This window comes from Camponotus vicinus, unplaced genomic scaffold (genome assembly GCF_025532165.1).
Source record: "Camponotus vicinus isolate PSW18456_S1 unplaced genomic scaffold, iyCamVici1.0 SCAF_2, whole genome shotgun sequence".
NCBI classification, from domain to species: domain Eukaryota; kingdom Metazoa; phylum Arthropoda; class Insecta; order Hymenoptera; family Formicidae; genus Camponotus; species Camponotus vicinus.
Window position 1 is genome coordinate 1414769 of NW_028141956.1, and position 18153 is coordinate 1432921.

At 37.7% G+C, this 18153-nt stretch overlaps 1 protein-coding gene across 3 annotated transcripts in view; it reads right to left on the bottom strand.

Annotated features, from left to right (window-relative positions):
* Positions 1–18153, bottom strand: part of LOC145967459 (kin of IRRE-like protein 1) — a 372081-nt gene that overhangs the window by 218213 nt on the left and 135715 nt on the right. The window lies entirely within an intron of this gene.

Sequence of the window (18153 nt, forward strand, 5' to 3'; positions counted from 1 at the left end):
TTTCGGGGACTTAGTCGAGTGAAAAATTGCCGGGGCAACTTTCCCGGACCCATTAAGCGGCTCAACAAGTACGATTTCTACGGTAACCATTTTGCGCTTTTGAACGGTCGGATTGCATTGGTGAGAGAACGACAGGGAAAATTAGAACGAACGTTGCGGGGAAAATTTTGTGTATTCTACCACCCTTATCTACGGCTCCTCGTGCGCGTCGAGAGACCGCCGGAAAACGCAAACAATCAGGGAGGAATAGGAGCATCGCGTTCGCTCTCGTGTTTTGCCCTCGCTGCAGCATCGTCCACGGTTTCCGTGTAAATTTGTACGAGTCTTGCATATATCTAGACCAGTCGCGACAACACTACGACGCTTCTGTAATTCGGCTAATTCCATCTACTCAGTGATTCTTCAACATAGATAAACGCCGTGGGCGAAGTAATGGCGGTAAACAAAGTTAACGAGTGCTAAAAATCGATTTGTATACATCTGTCTCTTTCTCTCTCTCCAGTGAAAAATTTAAATATATATATATATATATATATACAAGGTAGGCAATTTTAATCTACGCACTGAAATATCTCAAAATATCCATAAGTTTAAGACAAAAATGTTTCAGACAAAAGTTGTATGGTTTCGAGGGGGACATAAGATGGCGCCATTAGTTTGATCTTGAAGAGTCACCTGAAGGTCACGTGAAGGAGTCACCTCCAACTTTTTAAATGGGACCCCCTATATGCTTTTGCATATTCTTGTAGCTTATCTCGAGAGCTTTCCAAAACACTATGATTAAGTTAGTTTTCATTAAGTACTTTCCAAGTTATGAGGCTTGAAATCATTTCTTAATTTTATATAAACCGTAAAATATCTTGTAAAATATTCATTTTTCGATTATCTTACCTTAATACTTTTATGCACAAAATAATGAGAGAAATCAATTGGTGTAAAGAAAACACATACTTGTTTCGAAGAAAAAATATGTAATTGTTAATTGCAAATTATATATCTATATCTATATCTATATCTATACATATATATATATATATATATGTATATATATATCACTCTCTCTCTCTCTCTCTCTATATATATATATATATATATATATATATATATATATATACACTACCGCTCAAAAGTATTTGCCCACTGTAAATTTTATCGAAAATTTTAAAACAAAAGTCTCTATTGTGACTTTATCAATATTTATTGTTTATGTACATATATAACATCCTTATCGATAGCTATTATGTTGAATAAGATTTGATATTTACCGATAATTAACCACGAAACTAAAGATAGCGCCTATGATTCATTTCTTGGAATTAATGTACTTATGTTTTACCCGCGACATGCACTTGATTATTTCGATCTTCTTTTATTTGGTAGCTTGGCATACAGAAGTAAGACGTATAATACAACTTTGCTTTAGTTATCTGCTCACTTGACTAAAAATCATAACTGTCTAAAATACTCTCTTTTTATAAAGACTTTTTTTCCCTCAATTTATCAAAATGGGCAAAACAAAGGAATTATCGGTAGAGACGAGAGGTATTATTATCGGGCTTCATATGGCTGGAAAAAGCAATCGTCAAATCGTAAAAGATTTGAAGATATCAAGGCGAACTGTTGACTACAATGTGAAGAAATTCACTACTCAAGGCAAAGTTACCAATAATCCTCGCCAAGGCAGACCAAGAATAACGAATTCAAGGGATGATTTAAATATTATAATAAAAAGCAAACGTAATAGACGCCTTACCGCTCCTGAAATAACAGCACAAATCAATGAGAGCCGCAATAAACCTATTAGTTTATCCACTGTAAAAAGACGACTTTACCGCTCCTGAAATAACAGCACAAATCAATGAGAGCCGCAATAAACCTATTAGTTTATCCACTGTAAAAAGACGACTTTTAGATGCAGGCCTTAAAGGATGTTTAGCCGTATCAAAACCGCTATTGAAGACTGCAAATAAGAAGAAAAGACTTAATTGGGCTCAACAACACAAAGATTGGACAATTGAAGACTGGAACAAGGTTCTTTGGAGTGATGAATCCAAATTTGAAATTTTTGGGACTAAGAGACGTGTCTTCGTTCGCCGATATTCTAATGAGAGGGTAGCTGACGGCTGCACAGTGGCTTCTGTCAAACACGGTGGAGGTTCTGTCATGGTATGGGGATGTTTTAGTGGATCTGCAGTGGGTGACTTGATTAAAATAGAGGGAATTCTCCGAAAAGAAGGATACAAAAAGATCATAGAAGAAAATGTTGTTCCTTCTGGCACTCGGTTAATTGGAACAAACTTTATTTTTCAACATGATAATGACCCCAAACACACATCAAAACTGTGTAAAACATTTTTAGAACATTTGAAAAGGCAACACGTTTTAAAAGTTATGGAATGGCCCCCGCAATCACCTGATCTTAATCCGATCGAGTTATTGTGGGATGAACTGGATAGACAGGTGCGAAAATCTTGTCCTACATCCCGAGAGGACTTGTGGAGAATTCTACAAGAAGAGTGGCAGCAAATATCCAGAGAAACGCTAGAAAAATTAATAAGAAGATTGCCAAGACTTTGTGAAGCCGTAATCAAAAATAAAGGCGGGCATATAGATGAATCAAAAGTTTAATGTATAAGTGTTTTGTTAAATGTATAAGTTAAGTTAAGTGTACAATTTGTTCTTGCAATTTTAGTTTATTATATATGAATACTTTTCATAAGATTATTACATTGTTTTATTTATTCCTAGCCATTAGAGCACAAGTATCTTAGGTGGGCAAATACTTTTGAGCGGTAGTGTATATATATATATATATATATATATATATATATATATATATATAGAGAGAGAGAGAGAGAGAGAGAGAATGAAGGTAAAATTGCGCGATAGAAACGTACAAGTAAAATTTTAATTTTCTGAAAAACCGATGAAATTATAATCGCACTGCGGCTTCACAGAAATAATCCGTCTAATCTTGTGCCCTTTACCTCTCTGCTCTCTCTCTCTCTCTCTCTCTCTCTCTCTCTCTCTCTCTCTTTCTTCTCCTGCACATTTAAATTTTCCACTGGTAAAATTCCGGTTTAACGAGTACCTTTCGGGTTCTTCATTAACGTATCTCACTTTCCATTCCGTAAATGTTTTTACCACCCTAACGGGTATTAACAGTCCCGACTGGAGGAAAAGGGGAAAAAGAAGAGTTTCGCAATAAACATGCACCAGAGTGGCGCACGAGGTGCGGGCAAAGGGGCTGTAAATTCTCGACAGTTTTAAAGGCAAATGTGGCGGCTAAGAGGAGACGTAGTCGGGTAAGCACAAAGTGCATATCTCTACTCGCTTCGGTCATCAACGCGGAAGAGCCGTGCCGACGAAAGCGAGCGGAAACGACGTACTTTGAGACCCATCGCAGTTCGAAGTTCTCTCTCTTCGTTACAATGTCGTACGGAAGGCCGTTCCCCGGCTTTATGGAAAGAGTACTAAAGGTTAGAGTTAGGTCAGGTCTCGGATAAGTAGAAACGGTCCCGAACTCGTCAGCCGTAAAACTTTCGAATCTCACAAGTTCGGCTCGATTAAGAATCCATATCGAGTTCGCTCGGAATTTTCTTCCTCAAACGTATCCCTAAAACTCGAATGTTTTTAATCGCATAAAATAAAAGTTTTTTTAGACTCTGTGATTTTAAACAGAGGAAAAAACAAATTGTAAATAATTAAATAACGATGTCAAGAGAGACGAGGTGAAAATAATTACACATCGTCGAAACAACGTTGTTTCCTCCCCCATCCCTCCTCCCCCCGATCATCATTTCATCGCATCGTTGTCGAGAGTCGCATTATAATCGCAAATACGCGTCATTGATAAAATTTAATTGATCGCTCGCCGGTGACGTCAGAGTTCGTCAGCCGCGTCAATATATATTTTAATTAACATCGCTCTTTAATTGAACGTATCGCTCGTTGAAAATCTGCGCAGACGCTACGCCCTCTCATTCTCGCGCTCCCAAAGGAACGGAAAGCGCGCGGAAGATCGACAATTATTTCCGGCCCGAGCCCGGGCGGATACGATTGGCATCATTGGTATTGCGAGAGGAAACCGTAGGGGAGAAACACCACGGTCAAAGTGGGGATAAGGGAGGCCTTCGCAAATTTGAATTCGAATCTGCGAGCCAAAGAGCCCGACGAGTGAAGTGTTCGGTACATTCCACCTCTCGAGCATGGATAGAGGAAGAGCGGATAGAGGAAGTGGACCGGAGGGCGAGGAGGACTAGTCGGGAAATCCACTTCGACGGTAATTGCATGTTCGGAGTTATCGCGAATCTACTATCGCCACGCGATAGAGGATCGTCCGGTTCGAGGATCTCCGTTTTCGACACGCGTTTTGCGTATTGATCGATCGACCGACCGATGGAATGACGCGCAGTCGGTGCTTTCTTGCGAGCGAGAAAGAGAACAGGATAATCCGCGAGTAATTAGCAAAATTACAGAGATTCGGGAACACTCGAGTTGTTGGGAGAAAATAAAATAAAGTTGTCCGAGAGAATCATTTGAAGATACTATTTTGAAGCAAAAGATTTACATTCGCGAAATTCCTTATAATTAAATCAGATCATTACCGGAGAATGATAGTGAGCTGTGGAAACTGAAAAAGATTTCCACTTGATGGAAATTCAGGGAAGTGAAAAATTGCCAGAACAGCTCTTGTATATTTTTCCTTTTATTGTTTTAATATTAAAATTCTTGGAATCATTAAAATTCTTCGAAAAGTTATCCTGGAAAATTCGCTACGCTTTCTCAATAACGTTAACATTGAACAGCTGTTTTCGGTGACTCGCGTTTTTTAACGCTTTCGGGAACAAATCCTTGGAATTTTTACCGCGACAGCGCGCTATCGAGACGACACGATCTTTTTAAAGAGAGATAGCAGTTGGAAGACTCTTTTTGTTACGCGATCTTTGTCCCGGGAAGCTTCGGCCGGATCTAAGTCCAAGAGTACGACGGACGGCGCATCGTTGATCCTGGAAATCCACGCCTGGAAAAGAGATCCCATCCTAGAGTGCCCATAACTTTTACCTCGAATTGCTCTTTCGTACTTTTCAGATCCGAAGCGCGATATCTCGCGCCTCTCGCGCTCGTTAACCCACATCAGCGAGATGTACGGAGAGCGTGTAATTTCTCGTTTTCTGTCATTAAAGGAGCTTTAAGTCGCAACGAGCGCCCGCGAGCCGCGTTTCGAGTTTCGCGATTAGGTTTAATCGCCTACTAATCGAAAGCTGTGCGGTGTAGTCGGCGAAACTTCCAGTCGATCATTGCGGCTTCGATGGTTAATAGGCAACTTCGACTGTTCGTGCTTACGATCAAGCTAGTTATATTATATAGATAACTCTGTTTTAAACAATGGAAAAAAAAAGTGAGACGCGTTCAAATCGAGCTTCCGTTTTATTCGTAAATTTTGTAATCGATGTTACTAAAGTAAAATATAATTTTACTCACATTTTATTTTATATAATAATAATAATAATAATAATAATGCTGTTTTACATTAGATAGGACCGAAGCAAAATTGTTCCACTGTCAAACATCTTTCGGCTTACAGCAACAGCTTCAAAGTGCAAAACAGACGTTAAAGCGCTCGTGTAACCGTTGCATATATAGGAATATGTAGTTCATATTTTTATTGGTCTCCTAAGAACTAAGGGACAATCCGCGTTTGTCGGAGTTTCGAAGTAGTCCAAATATTACGGGTGAAAACATCGGAACACGAGGTTCATCGGTGTGCGCTCTCGGTTCTTAAACCCGGCATCGAAGTCACTAAGCTCGGCAAGGACCGCAAAGACAATATTGTTCCGGGGAGGTCCCTACGGTTATGTTGTTCCGCTTAACCCTCAAGCTGTTTCGATATACGTCACACATTCTTCTTGATTTTTCGCGAAATCGCTGGAGGATGTATTTCCCCGTTAATGGAGAATCCCTGTTTTCGATTTTTTAAAATCGCATCTAGTTGAGCGCCATGTCACGCGTTTAGAGGCGTGCTTCGCGGCCTCTTGATGGAATAAACCGATTTATTAAATAAACAGGAGTGTTATTAAATTCCTTCTTCCCCTCATCCCGAAACATTATTGCCCACACGAGTCGAAAAAACACGAGCATTATATAATTTTACGTGTATTTTATTTAGTCCAAGACATACTTATATACGTTACAGAAAAAAAGCATCATAATTTTAATTTTTTATACTTTATTATTTTATTTCCGGATATATAATTTTATATATTACAAGATTTATTTTTGAATCGAAAATCTATTATAAGAAGATACTTAAAAAGGATTATAACCCATTCAGTTATAATCGATTCAAAATTGGCCTGCATAGAAAAAAGCTATATATGTGTATTACTATAAGCTATGTATAATATATATATTTTTTGTAATAAATAATCGCATTTGTATTAAATTTCCGTGATCCGTCGACAAAACTCGACTTTATCTACGAATGTTGGATTTAACAAGGTGCGCTGTTGCTACGAAGAAGAATTCACAATACGTTATCGTTCATAAATATTGCATGCATGGGATGTATTGTTCGTGCGGTGAGCGCAAAGAATCGAAGGAAGGAACGGAAATAAATGGCGGATATAAGATGAGATTTAATAAGCTGTAAACCGATTTATACTTTTGCGTCGGCACCGACGTGACGAAGTCCGGTCGGCGAAATAATCACGTGGCCGTTAAATATTTCAGGCTAACTTCCGACCACGTGAGTGGCGTGCATGCCGTGTGCATCATTTATGTAGGATATGCGGTACATGGAATGTTTATATATAATCCTCGCGGAGCTTACGATGAGGAGCACCGTAATACGCTTGTTCCTGTATGGAAAAATTTCAATTTGGATTTAATTGAAATTTATTCATACTTCTCAAAGGAATCGTGAATTCTGATTAGGATGAAATTTATAAAGATTCAAAAATGTAACGTTTTAGAGATGCGTTTCTAAATGGGAAACCAAAATAAATAATATTTGCTTCTTCTAATATTTTCTCAATATTTATTTTTAAATTTTATATTCAAAATTATAATTAAGCAAAACAGTTAAAACATTCTTTGCCCAGACAGAAATTTACAACGGTTCAATTAATGTTGGTCAATATTTAACTTTTGTTGAAGCTCTGGAATAGAAAGAAATCACTTAAATATTCTGAATCTTTTACAGAAATGGATCAGATTTTCAAATGATAAAAACGTATGGATATTAATATGTGTTTTATTTTACTAGCCACGTAGATTTCATGTTTAGTTTAGCGAAAATTTAATTATAAAAATGATATTTTTTATTCGATGTAAGTGTATTTTTTTCAATTTAGCTGTTCAAAAAAAGATCTCTATGTATTTCAACCGTATCGTTTTGATTCTAGATCAAAAATTTGTATTTGAAATAAAAATAAGATTCTAATTGATATCGTATAACACACATATTTGCTGCACTTTTCAAATACGATCGATTTGAATACACGAGTATGAAATATTTTCTGAAGATTTCTATGAAAATACACACAAGAAAAAGAAATTGATCTTCGGAATATTACGTATATATTAATATACGTGACATTAGAATTATTTCTGAAAAATAGGTACAAAGAAAACAGCTTTTCGATAAGCGAAGACTGGGCTCTTGTAAGACGCGTCCTATAAATCTTACCGCATCTCTCGATTCCGCGATGACATGCTCGCAACGATGGTCGAACGGTCGTCCAAGAGCTTTTCTATGTTTCCTCAGGCAATACGGTATTATTGGATCGGCGCTTGTTCGCGATTCATCAATGATTATTCCGCGACTCTATTTTTGTATCTCTTCATTTTTCTCTCTCTTTCTCTTTCTCTCTCTTGATTTCTTCCATCACATAAAATATTCGAAACATCAATAACGCATCGCATTAAATATGCGAAATATTTTTGAATCGTATGCAAAGAATCCTGATGAGACATTAAAAACGTACACCTTGATAGACATCTGTCTGGTATGTCGCTCAATTCGATGATACATTTTCTTTATAAACTCAGTGAAGCGAAAAGAAAACGATTAAAATATTATTAAACATCATATCTCCGTCATATTTTGCTTACCCGCCTTGCAACTTGTATAAATAGCTTGCACAAGATGTTTATAATTTAATGAAATTTATGACCAGCTTCGCGATATCATGTCATATACATCATATACAATATGTATACGTTGTAACTGCTTATTTTAGAGAAAAAGAATGTTATTTTTTTATTTTAATATACTTTTCTTCCAGGTAATATCGCGAGTCAGATACACCCTTTATCCACTATCTCACCGCGGCACGCGCTAATATAATCCAATACTTGGCGCCGACTTTCCGCCCGAGTTCTTAATTGCGAATGGAGCTAATGAAGACAGCAGGGAAGCGTTAATCGGTGCCACTTTATATATACATAGTATATCGTGCTTTATCTTAATACAAACTTTCTAAGCACGGTTGAGGAGATTGATTTAACGTTTAAAATAGACATATTATTTTGCTCGAAATGCGTGAGTAAAAATATAAAATAATTCTCGACAATATGTATGTAAAACAATTAAATCAGAAAAAATTTAATTAGAAAAAAATTTGATACATGCGATTTTAGAAGAGCAACATTAAATTCGTGTAATCAAAATGCATAAGTTCGATAAATTATCGTCAAGAAAACTCTCCCGCGGTTCTTCAAAACAGCTTTAGATTTTTTTTTCAATAGTCGTGGGATAGTCAGTTATTTCCGACGGTTTTCGCGGCGGTTCTCGAGGAACTTATTTATCTTCGGTTTTAACGGACAGTCAAGACGTTATTAGGGAATCCGTGGCTTCTTCGCTGACGACTTACGGCAATACTCCTTCCTTGCGAGCGGAAGTTAACTCGGCAGTTAGCACAGACTACCCGCCAAAAAGTTCCGGGGCGCGGACGGAGTTGATGAAGGGGGCGGAGAAACGTTGGTCGAAGCTACCTACGCGACAGTTTGCTTATTTAAGCTTAGCTTAAGCAAAGCTCCCGAGTTACCGCGGAATGAGCGAAGGAGGAAACCAAGAAAGAGAAAGAGAGAAAAGGAAATAGTTTGACGACGTATCGTAGTATGCGATTCGAAAGATCGAACTTGTGATTTAAATACTTGCAAAGTCGCATATATGTATATACTTACATCTAGTTTGTTTTAAAATTGTTCTTGAAGCGAAGGAATCGAGTGTGTAATTTTCAGTCGAAAATTAAGCATGTTTGGAGAGAACTTACAGAATTTACTTTCTCGATATCGCTCTTATTATATTTCTTATCAAACAATTTATATAAATATACTCCTGGACAAAATTAACGCATATTTTTTTTTAAATTTTTCGTTAAAATTTAAATATCAGTTTTTAAAAAAAAAGTGGAGTATATATTTCTACCAAACCCAGGAGTATATATTTCTACCATCCAGGAGTATATATTTCTACCAAAACCATAGATTTCCTGGCTTGATAGAGAGACTCGCTTCAATCACAAGTTTAACCATTATTTAGAATGCCGATAAAGGCCCGCAAAATGAAAAGCTACGCGATCGAATTGCCATTGTCGACGCGGAAACGGTCGAGTATTGATGTCATTTCCGCGATATTCTTCGCGACGACTTCAGTCGCGACAGTCGCGGCGGACAAAGACACGGAGGGAGAGCAAAGAGGAGAGAGGGAGGGAGGGTTTCCGCGATCTCGGAGAAAATTCTCTCCCCTTTTTATTGGCTTACTTCATGCTTTACGCTTTCAGCGTCGACCGGTAATCTCCCCCGGTGAATTTTCAGAGAAGTCGCTGCAAAAGGGCACGTACGAGAGCGAGGACGGTGTCGGTTTCCGTAGCGCGGCTCCTCCGTCTACCTATACCTTCTACTGTCAGCTTCCCTTCGTAAGCCTTTGACGCCGTGTATTTCCGCCTCGGCATCGCGTAGCTCACGGCTGTGCGTTCTCGTAGCGTCCCTATTTCTTCCCTAACGTAAGATGGGATTTGCCGTATTCAAGCGAAGGCAGGCGCCCTTTTCAGATCTTTTTTTCTCTCTTTCGTTCGACCGCAAGGGAATCATCGCGTGTTTTCATCTCGTCGATGCGCTTTGCGTATACATAAACATACCTGTCGCATAAACTCCCCCATTAGATTTTTCTCTCTCTCTGACGTCGTCAACGAAAACCTGTGAAATTAATGAACCGGCAAGCATCGCGCAGCAGGTTAGTAATTAACGCCGGATGTTAACGACTCCCTCTAATCGCTGCCCCATCAAATATTTAAAATCACGCGGACACATTGGGCGCCGTAAAATGTGTAAAGAGAGCCGCGGTAAATACGAGGGAAAATTATCTCGCGACTTTCCACGGGAGAAGAATTTGATGGATAATGCACATCGCTCACCGTCACATGTATATTAACCAATAAACGGATTCGCCGATTTAATGACCGTACATCAGACGAAATCTCCCTTGCGCGTGATACGCTTTTTTATACGTCACTGCCATTTTTTCTGACTGGGCACTAAACGCGAGCGATGCGTATGAAACCGATGGATATTAGCGACGGATCGTATGCGCAGAGGAATACGTATCCTCAGTAAAAAAAGAGAAAAAGAGAGAGAGATGGATGTAAAAAAAAACGAGAGGGCTATTTGTATAGGCTGTCCCGTAACGATGGGTTCGCTTTAACACTTAACGTGCAGGTTGCATGAACCGATTGTCCTGGAAAATACGAACCGGGTCTGCCTTATAGCCTATAAAAGAACTCTGATCCGAAATCTGGTTCATTCAAGAGAGAACCGCACAAAAGACACGCTCAACTATAACAGATATATTCCAGCTATAATAGATATATTCGTGTGTTCGCGTTATATCGGAGCAAAACATTTTGCCTGCGCGTAAATATTTTACAAATAATTTGTAAAATTATTTATTTTCTTTTATTATACATTTTTTTTTATTATTATAAATAAATTGTATAATTTATGTGAAAGGGGATGTTTCACGAATAATTTGTAAAAAATATTATCTTGTTATTTTATAGACCGATAAGATAATGATTCATTAAGTAACGTGTTTAAGCAAGAAATGACGATAAATGCTATTGCGAGCTGAATGCACAGGAAACCTAGAATGATAAAGCAATGTTTGCGCGCAATTGGCGGTAATAATCGAATGCTACAATGTACGTGCTTACGTAACACATCTGTCGAACACGTCTGTAGCGTCCAGGCGACAAAGCCGATAATTACGTTGTTAACTCCTAGCTAACGATCATTTCGATTTTAGTTTACGTTTCACGATCATTATTTTATTTCCGTTCGTTAATAAATAAAATCGAGCCGCGCCTCCTTTAACCGTAACGAGAAATACATTCTTGTATTTTCTGATATTTTCTGTAGTGTTACCATCAAATAGCGTATAATTAATTAATGTATTACATAGACAAAAGAACCGGAAGAGAGTAAATATGATTAATAATCATTTTGCGAGCAATAGATACGATGTTTCTTTCAATATTTTTGCAACAGAAAATCGTATCTTGATGTTAATGAAAATGTCATATATGCGGTAGAATAAAAATGACGACGGTAAATGATTTAGAACGCAGTAGCATATGTTTCATGCTAATTGTCACGTATAATATATGTCAACTATTTATCACAGAATAACCACGTCGTAGCGCGATGAGTTAATGAAGAGTGATTCGATCCGGAAATACGTACCTATCGCAAGTCACATTGAGAGGCATGTTTTTTTGTTACCGTTATCGCTCCGTTCCGTCTGTAATCGGAAGTCTGATCCATCATAATTAGCGACTTTGCAACAAAGACTTTGTAACAATTCCGACAAGTTCTGATGATAACGGTCATTTGATATTTAAAAGACCTTACGTGTCAAAATAAATTATCGTCCTCGCATAATTATCTCATTTCTAAAAAATATTCTTGACTTCCCATTTTTCTCATATGAATTAATAATTCAAAAGATTAGTAACTAACTAATCGTGCGAGTCTATTATTTTTTAAATTAAATCTACATCAATCTATATAATTAATCAGTTTATCAACTTCTGTCTACATTTTTGATCCACGCTATTTCATTGAATAGCGCGAAAATTAGATGCATATTTCGCGCCGAATAATTATTATTGAATTAAGTACTTTGCAAGAGCAAATCTTCTCGCAAGAGATAACATTATCTAAAGCATCTTGCTATCGCTTGTGCGCGAAATGATATCTGGCACATTTTAGTATCTCCCAATGGCAGAACGAGCTGACTTCCATGGTTATGGGCACTCCATTTAGGGGAATCACGCGGGATCCCCTTGTAAGTTGAACGCCTTTCCCCCGTAAGTATGATGCTCTAAGCCTATGCGGAATCTATGTAATTATTAAGTTCTCTACTCATAGATTCAATCCGATTACTCCATCCTGGATTAATGAATCTGCATAGAACACGAGCGCTTACCGTAAGGCATCCGCTGTGCATCATTTAAACGATATCGTAAATCGCTCGCTTAAAATTTTAATTGGAATTATGTTTAGAAAATATATTTGCATCTTAATTATAAATTAAAGATTCAGATTATTATTCGTAAAGAATAATAATTCGTTAACCATATTCATCGACGTTAATTGGATGAGACAAGTATTTGACGGTACTTTGTCCAATTAAAAAATATTTTATTTAAACTACAGTAATTGGCTCTTAAATATAAGATTAAAAATAAAAACAAAACATTATCAATGGACAAATCGGAAAAAGGATTAATGGTATTTTATAAGGAAATGAAAATGGTCTCCTTTAGAGAAACATGTAAGACATTGAAACGTTGTTGATTATTGCAGCTCTGCAGCTTTGACGACTCCCTTTGCACTTCCGTATAGTAATTCCTTCTCGCGCCCTCTTGTCGCAAGTTCCTCAGTGTGTTTACTCACATTCCCCCTGAGGAAGAGGGAGAAAGTTTTAGACTCTGGAGAGAAGGATAGAGAAACAAACGAAAGGATAAGAACTTTGTTAATATATGCATCACTTATACACGCTAATATCTCATCATCCGTTTTACTTGGCGTTCAAGCATCTGCCTCGTTCTTCTTTCTTTGTTTCTCCTCGCGTCGTCATCGCGCTGATATAATAAATGGATTGCGCATCGTCCGTGATTAAACGTGCGAGAAGCAATCTTTCGGTCACAAATAATCCGTGCGTATAAATAATCGTTCGCGCGCAAAAATGTTAACCGCGAGAACAAAAACCCAGGAATAATTATCAATCATTATATTTATCGCCGGCAGAGACAGATGCAGAGACAGAGATGCAGAGATAGATGATGGATAAGCAATCGATATCCGCTTCATGCAACGTGCACGGAAAAAAAGCTAGATTAAAAAACACGTTTTACGGCAAAACCGGTCCCGCGAGTTCACTGGGTTTTTTTTTGTATTACAAATGATTTTTTTACACAACAAAAAGCTAAATATGACGATACAGAAATACCTGCTCTTATTTTCAACTTTATTCGGCAGACGCGTCAACGAACTCGAATCTCATCTCATTTTCCCGTTTTATCTTGTTACACGACGCAAACAATCGTCCACTTAACGAACGCGAATGGCTGTGGTTCAGGCTTTATTTCGTTCGCATAATATGCATTTTGTTATCATGACGATGGGGCATCGCATCACCATCACGTAACACGCGTTTCATAAAATCACGGTCCATTCTTCTCGGTTTTACGGTGGGAAATTTTACTACGGAGAGAGCTTCGTCATCGGCTTGTTCCGGTTGGAGATGATTATCGATCATTCGCGGCGACGCGCGGTTTCTTCGGAGTCGATTCGCGTGAAACATCTTCGCGTAACGACCGGCTCGTGCATCAACTAGAGAGGAGAAGAGACAATGAGAAAAAAAAAGGAAAAAAATACCGCGTAAAATAAATTGCGCAAACGACAATGATGCGTCATCGGGGAACACATTCAAAACATCTGGCATTAATGAGAAAGAAAAGATGATCGTTTATGTTTTATGTCTCTTGACAAACAAACGCCGAAACAAAGGAGCCTGGTATTTTCCTAGTTCGTCTCAGAATTAAGATAAACGAACATAGAAGTTCGTGCGCGCACTAATCCCCGGGAAACTCTGAAATTGCTCGCAAAAAACGTAGGTGCTTTTTCGTCTAAGCTCTAAGGGGTGCCGTCTGCTGGTTTGGACAGCGTCTTAAAGAGAGGCCGTCCAGCTCGATTAAATTTGTGGCTTCCAGAAAGAAGCGATTCGTGTGGACCAGAAAGAAAACTCGAGGGTGCAAGACATCGCGGAAATTACTGTCACGGACACGTCGTGTCGGTGTCTAAGGGAATCGAGCGGGAGCGGTCAGGCCGAACTTGGACCTTGTTCCGCAAAAATTGAAAACGAGATTGTAGACGTCTATTCGTAAAACTTGTAATAAGGCATATTGAAAATCTAATAAAGCTATTGAGCAAAAATGTCCAGTTTTTTATACGTCCTGTTTCCTGTTTTATTCGAATCATTAACACTTAATCGTTGTTTGACAACATGTTGAATTATTAAAATAAATTAATATAATGTTATTTTTTATTTTATTTTATAAAAATAAATATGCGCTAAGATCTGACGAATATAAATATATAAGATATTTCTCCCTTTTTTCGAGAAATCATTCCGTGCATAAAATATGCTTCAAAGAGAGGGTTGTTTGCCGGATTTAGATTTCAAGAAAACATATTAGAAGTCGAAATAAAATGAGATACGGTTAATAATTCTTCAATTATAATGATTTCAATGAGAACTAAATCATCATATCTTGGGAGGATATGCAGGAATAAGAATGTCCTACAGGAGATCGTTGAAATTACACATCCTATCATTCTGCATATGACTTGTTTAAACACCGCGTCAGAACTCGACGCGAGAAACTCCGTTCTACTTAATGCATTACAGCGACGTTAATGAAAGCAGGTCTGTTTATTCTTCTGTCGCGACGAGAACCGCGGATGCAATATTACATTCACATCGCCCTTTCCCGTCTCGGTGGTGCGCAAGCTGAAATTTATCGGAGGTCTTGGTCGGTCTCGCGACAAACTGTAAAAAAAAGCCGAAAATTCCATTGTTCGTCAATGGCTCTCCACGAAATATGATTTTCGCGCGCGCGCGCATTTAAACGATGCGAATCAACCGCGAAAACCGCGCGAGGAATAATCTTTCTCAAGAATCGTCTCAAGTGTCATTACACTTTAATCCTCGCAAAGAGCACTCTAATCGGTCTAGCGAGTGTCTCCGTCGATTTCGCCGCGTTAAATCTGCGACAAGAATCGATACGCTCAGTGATACGGAACGTATTAAAAGATTTGCGGAACTCTGGCTGAAATGCCTTGAACAGCCAGAGCGATTTTTCTCGATTCTATCCAAGGTGCATAAATTGCGAGACTAATTTTACAACAGCCGTATGATTTCCCGATGCGATTTTGCGATTTTGCTGGTGGAAGTGGCGATCGTAAGAGCGCGCACGATTACGTGTAGTTGCGGTTTATAAGTAGATGGTTAGTGCCGTTTTTCAAGCAAGTTTTGCTATTAATAACGCTTTCTTTCCTTTCTATCCTGCAGAAAGTTTGATATTTTCAGACTTAACAATAGATATTACGATAATCATGTATTGAAAAATCAATAATTTTATATAAAAATAATCCATTATATATATAAGATTGATCTATTAATAATTTATATCGAGCTTTGTACTCTCTATTTCTGGATTGACATAAACTACCTGCCACGAGAGAATTCTATTAAACCAATTCTCTCATAATTAAGCTCGGAGAATTTCTATTTTATACGTATAAAAACAGATTCAATAATCAGTTGAAACTTTTAACATTCTCTAATATCGCGAACGACGATTATTAACTCTCGCAAGTCGCCAAATCCTATTGTCATTCAATTATATCGATTTTTCCCAAGAAAACTCAATATCGATGTCGCTCGAATAACGCATGTTTTTCGACGACGAGTTGGCATAATATTTCATAACATTTCACCTGATCTTCCATTAAGGTCATCTCGGAAATATCAATGATTCGGCGACACGCCTTTGATCTCGAATGCATCAAACGCATATAATCGCGTGCGCTCTCTCATTCGACGAATGACGTAATAATAACCGCGTGTAATCAAATCAGCAACGCTAATTTCGGTAATGGTCATATTCCGCCATGCAAACGAACGAAAGAGCATCGGCACTTGTTCGGTACGCATGATACGCACGCGGAAATTGTAATCGGAAACAACAACGCGTGCGCACGCGCGCTTTATTGTTTATATATCTATAATTATATAATTATAGTGTATATTATAATTATCCGCGCGACGCGACTTTTCATATCGATGATATCCGCCAGTAATAATTCACCCGCGAAGATCAAATTATTTCGCCAAATTGATACGGTGTATTAAGGTAATGGATACTGGCGATGAACACGACGATCGCGACAGATTTTGCAGACGCGAAATCCGCGATTCTATTAATGTTTGTATCGAACTTACTGTCCTTGTTTGCGAAATACACGCGCGCGGTTTGTGAAATTTCGAAAATCGATATCTTCTTCGGACCAAAGTAACTCGATGCGTATTAATAATTTTCTCATAACGTCTCTCCTTTATCTCTCAACTATACACAGCTAGATAATAGCATTCATATGAATAATAAATATGGAAATTACCGCGTATTTGAAACTCATGCACATAATTGTCGTGACATCTCAGAGATATAAAATAAAATTTATGTTTTTCAAATGTATCTTAAACATTACTTTATATTTTAATACTGATAATAAAAACTTTCATCTAATCGTCAAGGTGATTTAACATTATTTACAAAGCATTATAATCTTTATAACTATTTCTCTCCGATGTTGTAGATAGGGATTTCAAATATAGAGATAATACGCGTAACAAGAATTGATGATGCGCAATAATAATTGCTACATCATGCAATCACAATTGATAATAAAAGCTACAATTGATATTAGAGATAGATTACAAAGTATAATCTTCTAATATAGACAAAAGATAATATAATACATAAAAAAGATATTAAATATATTATTAAATATTCTGGAAAAAATAAAAAAATTGACATGTTCGTGATTTATATCGATCTTAGCACGACAATCAATTTGCATATTACGCATATTTATTGCATGTCCTATTTGCGTGATTCTACAGACATAATCGCCCCCTTATCGCGAAGCGACTTGCGAGAACTGTAACACGTCAATCGGAAATGAAGGGCCAGTTGTTTTAATTGCACACGAATGGCTTTGCGGAATTAAAAGAGCCCTGATTTGTATGCACGCGTGTTTAAGGGCCATCATTCACACGTGTAACGCACGTGTATGCTGTAATTGTACCAAGAAATGGTCGCGTTCCGCATTTTGCCGACACCAGGCGCTCGGTGGCTTCGTGAGTAAATGAACGCGACGTATTACGTGTAACTAACGCAATGTTACTTATTCACACTGTCGCTCAGATCGCGCATAGAATTATGATTTATATCGCGTTTATGCGGATACGATACAGCTATGCGAGTAACATCGATTTCGCGTTAGATCGACATACTAAAAGCGCGCGCCTTCACCGTCGCTTGCATCCGTCATTATTGTATTCGAGCGATTGTGTGCCAGCATATTATATTTTATGACAAGCGAGCCAGCGCGTTTCGCGTATTACCGGCAACGAATATCTACAAAGATCGAATTGTTCCGCTGAATTCACTGTGTCGCATCGAGATAACTAAATGATTACGATGAACGTACTATGATCGATATGTTTTATCGAAATAAAACGTTCCGATCAAACGAGAAATACGAGTTATTTATGAGTAGATAATCAAATCTTTGCATTTAATTGCATAAAGTTTCACGTCATCATTATCGTTCTTATTCTTGTCATCAATTACTTGATATTTCCTTTTACACGAAGCTTAATTTAAAAGTAAGAATTTTAGTGCGTAAAGCTTTTATTTTTGTTTCATTTTTTACTAGAACACTCGAAATATCGGAAATCTTAAAATATCGCAAAATATCTTTTCTCATATATTTCTATGAATATTTTTGGGAATATTT